We start from the raw sequence: 9,462 nt of genomic DNA, 5'->3' as shown, positions 1-9,462 counted from the left end.
GAGAGAGAGAGAGAGAGAGAGAGAGAGAGAGAGAGAGAAAGAGAGAGAGAGAGAGAATGAGAGAATGAGAGAATGCCTAATGCTTACCTTTCTGGGTTCTTTCCTTTTCTGTCTTTTATCCCATTTGGGTACCTTTCACATGAGCTGAGATGAGATGAGTTTCCCTCCGTTAATGTTTTGGAAATGTACCTATTCTCTCCTCTTCCTGTCTCTGCCTCTGTATCTCTGTCTCGAGATATATAAAATGTGTCTAATAATAATATATTACATATATTTCATAGATATATTTGTATTATATAATATATAATATTAATATTATATATATATATATATAGTTTTTAGCAAGTACTTTCCTAAAGAGGAAAAAAATACTACAGATAGATCCAGGCAAGAGAGCTGAGAGCCCAGTACATTCAGTAACATTTTTTTCCTCTTTAGTCATAAGCTATAGTAATGCTAAGAAATATCTTGTAAATACATGAAAGAATAAAAAAAATAAAATATCTCAATCAAGCAAAAAAGAGAATTTTCTTGTATTCTAAAATTACTTTTTGTTAGGCACCTGTCTTCATTGTGAAATAATTTCCCTATGGTAATCAAGATCAATCAATACAACCAACACAGAATTTCAATTTAATGGAATTCTGATTTGTTCCCTGAGAAGAACTTTTCTCTTCTCTTGAAACTGCAGTCTGACCTTTGATTCCAGAATCCATGAATGCTAGCTATCAGAGAAATCACTAAGTTCACATTGGATGATGACTCAGATAACATACAAGAGAACCTTGCTACAGATCTGGCAGATATTGCCACCAGGAAGCCACATAACTAAGTCTTAGAACAGTCATCTCATGACTCTGTAAATACAACTGTATCAATAAGATACCCCTGAGATAGACCCATTGCTTTGTGTTTTCCTGTGAAGTGAGTGATTTAATCAAAATCGATGCTGTAAAAAATACCATGACAATGGAGGACATGTTCAGTAAGTAGAAAATTATCAGTTTTGAGAATTATGAGTGTAAAGAAGGTGAACCCATATTCAGAAAATGAGTCTATGCTAATAAGGACAAAAACACCAATAGAAGTATTAATATTTTTTTTATAAAGAAGAGGTCCTATTTATCTGCTTACCACAAAGTAGCTCTGTGATTACTGGAGTTGATCAGAAGCTCAGTGTTGTGTATTCTGACGGAAGATTAGAAATTCAGTGTTGGCTGCAGCCAGGTTAGCTTCAGGAAATAAAGTTACTAAGGTAACTTGTAAATCCATCATGACTACAGTGGCTGTTTTGCTTATGAATCCACTGGACATTGAAAATAAAAGGGAAAGGGGCTGCTTGGTGTTTACTCACACAACAGACAATTATACGCTCTTGATTGTTGAACTCTTGCCCTTCTGATTTGACCATTTTGTGAGTATTCCCATGGAGTACAAGCACCTTCACGGTTTTGCTTATCCCCGGAGATCAGTACACAGCCTCTTCTTTAGATAGTTAGCCACCAATTTTCCAACTATGATCTTTCCAAGTTCCTGACCATCCAGATGAACCACTAGCTACAGGTGACGGGCTTGCATGTCTAGACATTTCTCTCCAGCAAAGTGAACAAATAGATTTGTTGGGTAAATTTCTGCTCATTGGGAAATTTCCCTTGTATAACTGTCCTCAGAGAGGATGTAAGAATCCAGATGTCCACTTCCTGGTTGGGCCTCCCCCATCTTGCAAAACTTCTAGAACAGAGTTTCTTTTTGATGCCAGTTGACTTAATGGATTTTCTTATGAGTGTGTAAGTGCTGAGTGGCCGAGAGAAAACAGTGCTGTATGGTTGAGGACCATGGCCATTTTGTGCCACTTCTTCTTGCACTGACTTGAGACTACAGAGACCTTTCAACTTGATCACATTCAGAACACTTTAATCCAATGATAGAATGTTGCAGCAGGTTGTGTTACTCATGAACCTTTTTGGTTCCTGAGGTAAATGCTATACATGAGGCAAACGCATGGAGAAGAAGAGACAAAAAAAATCATAATTATGACAGGATGCACATTTTTTGCCATGTCAGAATTAAAATTATGATAAACATGGTCTAAGTTATATGCTTATGTATATTCTTATGGATGATAAGAAATGGTAATCTGCTAAGTCCTATTTAATACTCTTCCTTAAATTCTATGCATGCCACAAGGGCAGTCAACAGTGAAGGGACAGCATTTTATTCAGGATGTGTTATATTAATCATAAAAGAAATATTTTAATTATAATCATAAAAGATGTCTTAAATTTGGTTACAGAAAAGCTGGAGGATGAAAAGGAAGACAAATGGGATAAGGATAATTAGTTACAAGCTACTGGTTTTAAAAAAAAATCATAAGACATTTGGGGTAGGGGGATGACCCTACCAATGAAGAGCATGCACTGCTCTCATAAAGCATCAAGGTTTGGCTCCCAGGGCCCAGACATCTTCAGAATCTCATAGCCACCTGTATCTGCCTTCATGGCATGTGACACCTCCAGTCTCTGTGGACATGTATACATACCTACATACCTACTCATAGGCATGCATGCTTCCATGTGCATAAATAAAACTAAATCTTAAAAAAAAGACTGTTTTTAAACTCTCTCTCTCTTTCTCTCTCTCTCTCTCTCTGTGTGTGTGTGTGTGTGTGTGTGTATGAACAATACAAGTCCTGTCAGGTCCTGTCAGCAGGGCCACCTAGCCTTGTTTATGTAGATCTTTCTGGACTGTTTAACCTCAGCCTGTGCAGAAACAACATTTATTTCTGGTTAATTGTCATCCTCTGACAAAGCTCTCCCTGTTTTCTACAACCCCACCCCTTTTATCTAGATCCACTGTAGATTAAATGTATACAATGCAAGCCTTCTTTCTCCGAAGACCATAAATACGCCTCAGTTTTTGGCCCAACAGATGTTTCCTGATAACTATGCTGTGCTAGCTGCTGCAAACTGCCCTGTGGACCTGGTCCTCTCTTGTTTGACTCTCATTGGTAATGGCTCAGTAAGCTTATTATTTCCAACGTCTGTCCTCTCCTCCACAGTTCTGATTCAGGATTCACTTCCTTTTTTCCAAGTAACCATGTCCATAAAATAAAATTAAAATTCAGTCTTTTCTCTGGGTTTATTTTTCTAATTTTGTAAAGCGAAGGCTGAATTACTATCGATCTGATATACTTGGCTTACCATGGAATTTTCTTGAATTTAATGTGCTTGAAGTGCAGTGACAAACATATGGGTGTTTATAGCACATGCATGTATTTTCTCAGTCATGGAGTGATTTGTAAAGCACTGGTAGCAAGGAAAGAATCATTATAGGTGCTTTTGCACTTTCTCTGAGGTTATTTAACAACACTAATTAACTAATGTTTCTTGTGTATGATCGTTGGCCTAATATAAATAACTGCATTCTAAGGTAAATTTATTCTCCAGCCATTCTGCACAGTAGAGATATCACAAGGTATTTACTTTCTGTAACAAACTATAACAATTTAATAAAGAATCTCTAGATGAAGACTTTATGAAATATCAGGTGATTTTTTTCAGCTAAGTTGGTAATCAGTGTAGACAAGATGCTTCTCTATGAGCATCCGATTTTCCAAAGACTGACTAATAGTATCTGCTGCCACTGTGACATTCCCACAGAAAAGAGATTGATTGATCGATTTTCTCTAGGAAATTCTTCTTTTATAGATAATAATGAAAATGTCATATCTTGAAGATATATAGATTTTAACAATATTATGTCATTTCATACAATTAAGTTATTGAACATTGTAGCTCAGCCTAGACTACATTTAAAATTTTCTGAATGCTTGCATTGGCCTAGTTTTGACCAACATCATCTAATACAAAGACTGTTTGACAATAAAGCAATGAGTGATTCAAATAGCTTATTGAATACAGTTGGGAAAGGTAAAATGGGCATATAATCATGACATGCACAGACAGGCATTATATAAACATGATGGAATTAAAAAGAAACACCAAATATCTCATCAACCAAAAATCAAATGTATATACTTGTAAATTATAGAAGAACAACACTAACACAATATCAATAACACAGGATGTGACTTCCTCTAGTCTCCAGGTTGCCAGGGAGATGCAGCCTGGTGTGCTGCTCAGCATCACAAGGGAGTGTGGCACCATGCATTCTTGGCTGGGAGAACAAAGGTTGAAGCCTGATTCCTGTCTAATGTTTATTAATTTGCAACATCATAAAATCTAACAGTCACAAATCCGTATACCACAAGTCATGATTATCTGTTTTTTTTCCTCAAATAGATAATAGTGTCACTTTCTCTAGTCACAATACAATTAATCAATAAAGGAACATCGAATAACAACAGTCTCAAACAAATTAAAGTCATAGAAAATATTTCCCTGGTAGTTTTTTTTTTTTTTTTTTTTTTTTTTTTTTTTTTTTTCTAAAAATAAGAAAAACCTAATTGTCCGCTATGTTCAGCAAGTCCGGTTTTATCCCATGCTTTTTCAGACCCAGGCCAGTTGGCCTTGGTGAGTTCCCCATAGAACATCCCCATTGTCTCAGTGTGTGGGTGCACTTCTCGTGGTCCTTAGTTTTTTGCGCATGCTCTCTCTCCTTCTGCTCCTAATTTGGACCTTGAGATTTCTGTCCAGTGTTCCAATGTGGGTCTCTGTCTCGGTCTCCTTTCATCTCCTGATGAAGGTTAATATTCAGGAGGATGCCTATAAATTTTTCTTTGGGTTCTCCTTATTTAGCTTCTCTAGGATCACTAATTATAGAACTCAAGAACAATGGCAATGGGTTTTTGATCCTACTGCACGTGCTGGCTGTGTGGGAGCCTAGGCAGTTTGGATGCTCACCTTACTAGACCTGGATGGAGGTGGGTGGTCCTTGGACTTCCCACAGGGCAGGGAACCCTGATTGCTTTTTGGGCTGACCAGGGAGGTGAACTTGATTGGGGGGGGGGAGGGAAAGGGGAGGCGGGGAAGAGACAGAAATCTTTAATAAATAATTAAATTAAAAAAAAAGAAAAACTTAGAAATACAGAGCAGTGAAGAAATAAAAATGAAGATATGTTGCATCTCAAGCAAAGACTATAAATGTAGACACATGAAGGCAAATTTGCATTTCTAAATTTTTTATGTAAAATAACTAAAAATTAACCCAATCATTTGCATAAAGATATAAAAATGAATCTGGACTACAAAGAGAAAAATGAATAGAAACATAAAAGAACAGCAAAGACAATATAGAAACACTACATTTTTTTCTTCATGTACTTTTAAATTGTCCAAATTAACTATTTAATTGAAATGGTTAAAGGACATTTTATTAAGGTTTATTCTCATAAAAGTAAAAGAAAAAAATTAAATATATTTCAGTCATGCTACAATAATTGGGAGATAGTTGGAATTGTACTCTGTAAGGTTTTCACCTGTTCTGAAAGGAGTCAAATGTTTGTAAAGAAGGAAGGGAGGAAAGAAAGTAAAAGGGGGGGAAGAAAGGGAGGGAAAGAGGGAGGCGGGATTAAAGGAATTAGGGAAGAAAAGAACAAAGACCTTTAAAAGAAACCCAAAATAACACTTGATTGATTTTTGTTTTTGTGTTTGTTTGTTTTTTGAGACAGTGTTTCTACGTAGCTTTGGAGCTTGTCCTGAAACTAGGTCTTATAGACCAGGTTGGTCTCAAACTCATAGAGATCTGCCTGCCTCTGTATCCCAAATGCTAGTATTAAAGGCAGGCACCACCACCACCTGACTTTTTTTGAGAGCCATTAAATGAAGGACAAAAAGGAAAAAAAAGAAATGAAAGGAACATATCAGTTTAAGAATGAGCTGGGTCTAGTGATGCACTAGTGGTCCTGGTGGGAATATCACAGATTTTGAAACACCCTGAGCAATAAGTGACATCCTGCCTCAAGAACAAGGCAGAAACAAAAGTAACCAAATCAATCAATCAAACAAACAGACAAAGAATCCCCAAACCCAGAATATTAAGTTCACATTCAAATCCAACCACATCAGCCATGAAAGAAAAATGGACTAAACTAAATAAAGAAACAAGATCCAGTCAAACGCTGTTCACAAGAGTCACAACTAAAATGTAAACCAAGACAGGTTGGAATTGTAAGCATGGGAACAGATGTGTGATTAAAAACAACCAAAGAATGTGGTGGTAGCTCCATCAGTACCAGAAAGGGCAAATTTCAACATGAGGAACAACATAAAAAAATAAAGAAGATATACAGTCAGAAAAGCTTTGGAACAAAACAACAGATATTTGAACATACAGGTTACTGACAGAATTGCAGGAAGTCATAGACAGTGCCGGGATACACATGGAGATGTGAAGAACTCTGCCTCAGGCAGATAAATATGAGTGAAATGTAGAGATTGTGAGAAAACTATTATCACAAATTGAAATAAAAGGCAAAGATAAAATGTTTCAGAAAATCAAAATAAGTTTTAAATGGACTCTAGAAATCATATATACTTGGCCCATATTTACTGTGTCAACCAAAGCAGACCACATAACTATGTCATAAAGCACATCCCGATACATTTAAAGGAGAGACTGCATTTAGTAAGTCTTCTGATCGTGGCACTGATTTAAAATTCAATAACAGTAAGGTCATTTTATCAGACGTTGAAACCTTAGGAAAATATAAGCTGCACATTACTAGAACAGTCAGTGCATCCTAAACAGGAATTCTTAGGGGTTACTGTTAATAAAATCATCTCGTATCAAAACCTGATGCTTGCCAAGCAATTTCATATCTGTAAATGGCTGTGGGTTTTTGATCGTTATTTTCTTTGTTTTTATATTTGGCAGAGGGAAAACCAAGCACAGCTTGGACACACTGTATGAGGGAGGAAACAAGGAGTCAACCCAACAGATCAGAACACAATGAATAGCATAAACAAGGGTGTTTCATTGAACAAACTTAGTAAACTATTACGAAGTCTGAAAATATGAGCCATCAATACTAGTCATCAGAGAATATCATTGTAGCATCACTAATACTAAAACTGTAACAGGAAATCTCTGTGAAAATGCTATGTACATATAATCAACAACTCATACTTTTTATAAAAATCGTCTTAGCCTGAATAAACAGAAAGCTGAATATCATTAACCTTAGGAAGGAAAATGAGTGTACTAATTTAGAAAGTTTCTACATTAAGAACTCAGATGCCTCCACTGATAAATCCTAACACATATTTAAGGAATGATTATTACCATCAAGAGCAATTTAAGAACAATTTAAGAAAATAAAAGTTTTATGAATTTATGAAACTTACCAACCCTGATACTTAAAAAGTCAACACTTTGTAAGAAAAGCAAATTGGAAAGCAACACCCCTTGTGAATGAATTCCCAAATATTAGTTGAAAAGCTGTCAAATCAAACCCAGTGACATAAAAATAAAGCATGCTATAACTAAGTGAATTCAAACTGGGAACAAAAATTAGCTAACTAAAAATAGACAACCAAAACTGAAACAGGAAAGACAGGCTGTAAAGAAAAAGTTGAGGGGGCTGGAAAGATGGCTCAGAGGTTAAGAGCACTGACTGTTCTTCCAGATGTCCTGAGTTCAATTCCCAGCAACCACATGGTGGCTCACAACCATCTGTAATGAAATCTGGTGTCCTATTCTGGCCTGCAAGCATACATGTATGCAGATAGAACACTGTAAATAAAAGAAAGGAAGGGAGGCAGGAAGAAAGAAGAAAGGAAAGAAAAAGAAAAAAATGTTGATCACATTGAGATCCTGCTCATCATAAAATCCAGAAAGTGTTGCAGTCTAGGAAGAGACTTTCTTTAAAAGAAGGTTGGTAGAATTATGATGTTTTAGTGCTGATAAAAGATGAATTCCACCCACCATGGCTGAGGGCACAGCTGAGATTCTCTTACTCGGCTACTGGAAGTCAGAGGTATGACAATAGCAACTCGGTGGGCTGACGAGGGAGGGGGACTTGATTGGGGGAGGGGGAGGGAAAGGGGAGGCGGCGGTGGGGAAGAGACAGAAATCTTTAATAAATAAATTAATTAATTAAAAAAAGAAACTAATGAACAGCACGCAAGAAGAAGATATGGAGACATAAAGCTCCGTTTGCTGCTGTTGTTCGGTTTTATGCGTATCTTAATGATCTATAACACCCAAAAGACTGGACATAGAGGCCTTGAAGACTGGCGCTTCTGTTAAAACTATGATCTGAAGATGTCCTCCAGAGTTCATGCACTGGGAATTCAATCTCGAGTGCACTTGTGTTGGAAGGTGTGTCTCTTTAGGTCATTAGGGTCAGCCCTAGCAAAAGTGCTAACATTATTATAATAGGGCCTGGGGGAGTTCATTCATTCCTAAGTGAAGACTCAGTCTTTTTCCTCTTGAGAAGACACAGGCACAGAATTCTATCTTGGAAGGGGACAGAGCACCACTGAGCAGACAGCAAACCTGCTGCTCTTTAACCTTGGTTTTTCCAGTCTCTGGAGTCACGAGAAAATGTTTTGTTTTTACTAATACCCAGGCGCTCTGTTGTTGTACAGCACAATGGGTTGAAACAGCTGTCAATGTAATATTGGAAAATGAGGTCTGAAACATCAGCATTCTTTATACCAGAAAAAACCAACAACAAATACCCTAAAAACATGTCCACAAGGGGCCAAATTTAAAAAAACACGCTACAAGAAATTGAAAAATTGCTTGCATAAATAGATTGATGGACAATAGTCACAACCTAATGTATTCAATGCCGTTAACATGGATGCTCTGTACAAAGCAGCACAGTGATAGTCACTATTCTCATTTACAATACCAGCATTTTGAGAAGGAACTCTAAAACTCACATGATAATTGGATTGGCATATAAGACCAGGACAACCCTGAAGGTAAGAACAATTTTGGAGAATGCGACCTGGCTTTAAGATCCAAATATAAAGTTGTGACAATTTATACCAGTTATGTTCTCATTAAATTGAATGGCTATATATCTAGAATTGAATAATGAGTCCAGAAATAAAGATATATCATATTATCATATATTATCATATACATATTATCATATATGTGTGTGTCCAATTCCTTTTCAGCAGACTTGTCAAGCTAGCTCAGCAATGAAATCAATTTTTTCCACCATATTATGCTGGTACTTAGATATTTATTTATAAGAATCAAACTGTAATCTTGACTTCACCCCATGGACACAAATCAATTTGATTCAAAATTCCAAATGCAAAGCATAGGTCCACAGACTGCTTAATGAACAATAGCCAAACACAAAGCACCCTGTAAGTAGCACTTATCAAAAATTAAATATTTCTTCTCATCAAGGACACATTATAAACAAAGAAGACAGCAAGAATAATACTCACCATTACATGCATTTGAAATATGTTCCTGGCTGGATAGTGGTAGCATACGCCTTTAATCCCAGCCATTTAGAGGCAGGCAGAAGTCTGT

This window comes from Alexandromys fortis, unplaced genomic scaffold, assembly GCF_014885135.2.
Source record: "Alexandromys fortis isolate MF-2015 unplaced genomic scaffold, M_Fortis_MF-2015_v1.1 scaffold_168, whole genome shotgun sequence".
NCBI classification, from domain to species: Eukaryota; Metazoa; Chordata; class Mammalia; order Rodentia; family Cricetidae; genus Alexandromys; species Alexandromys fortis.
This window is presented reverse-complemented; position numbering follows the sequence as displayed.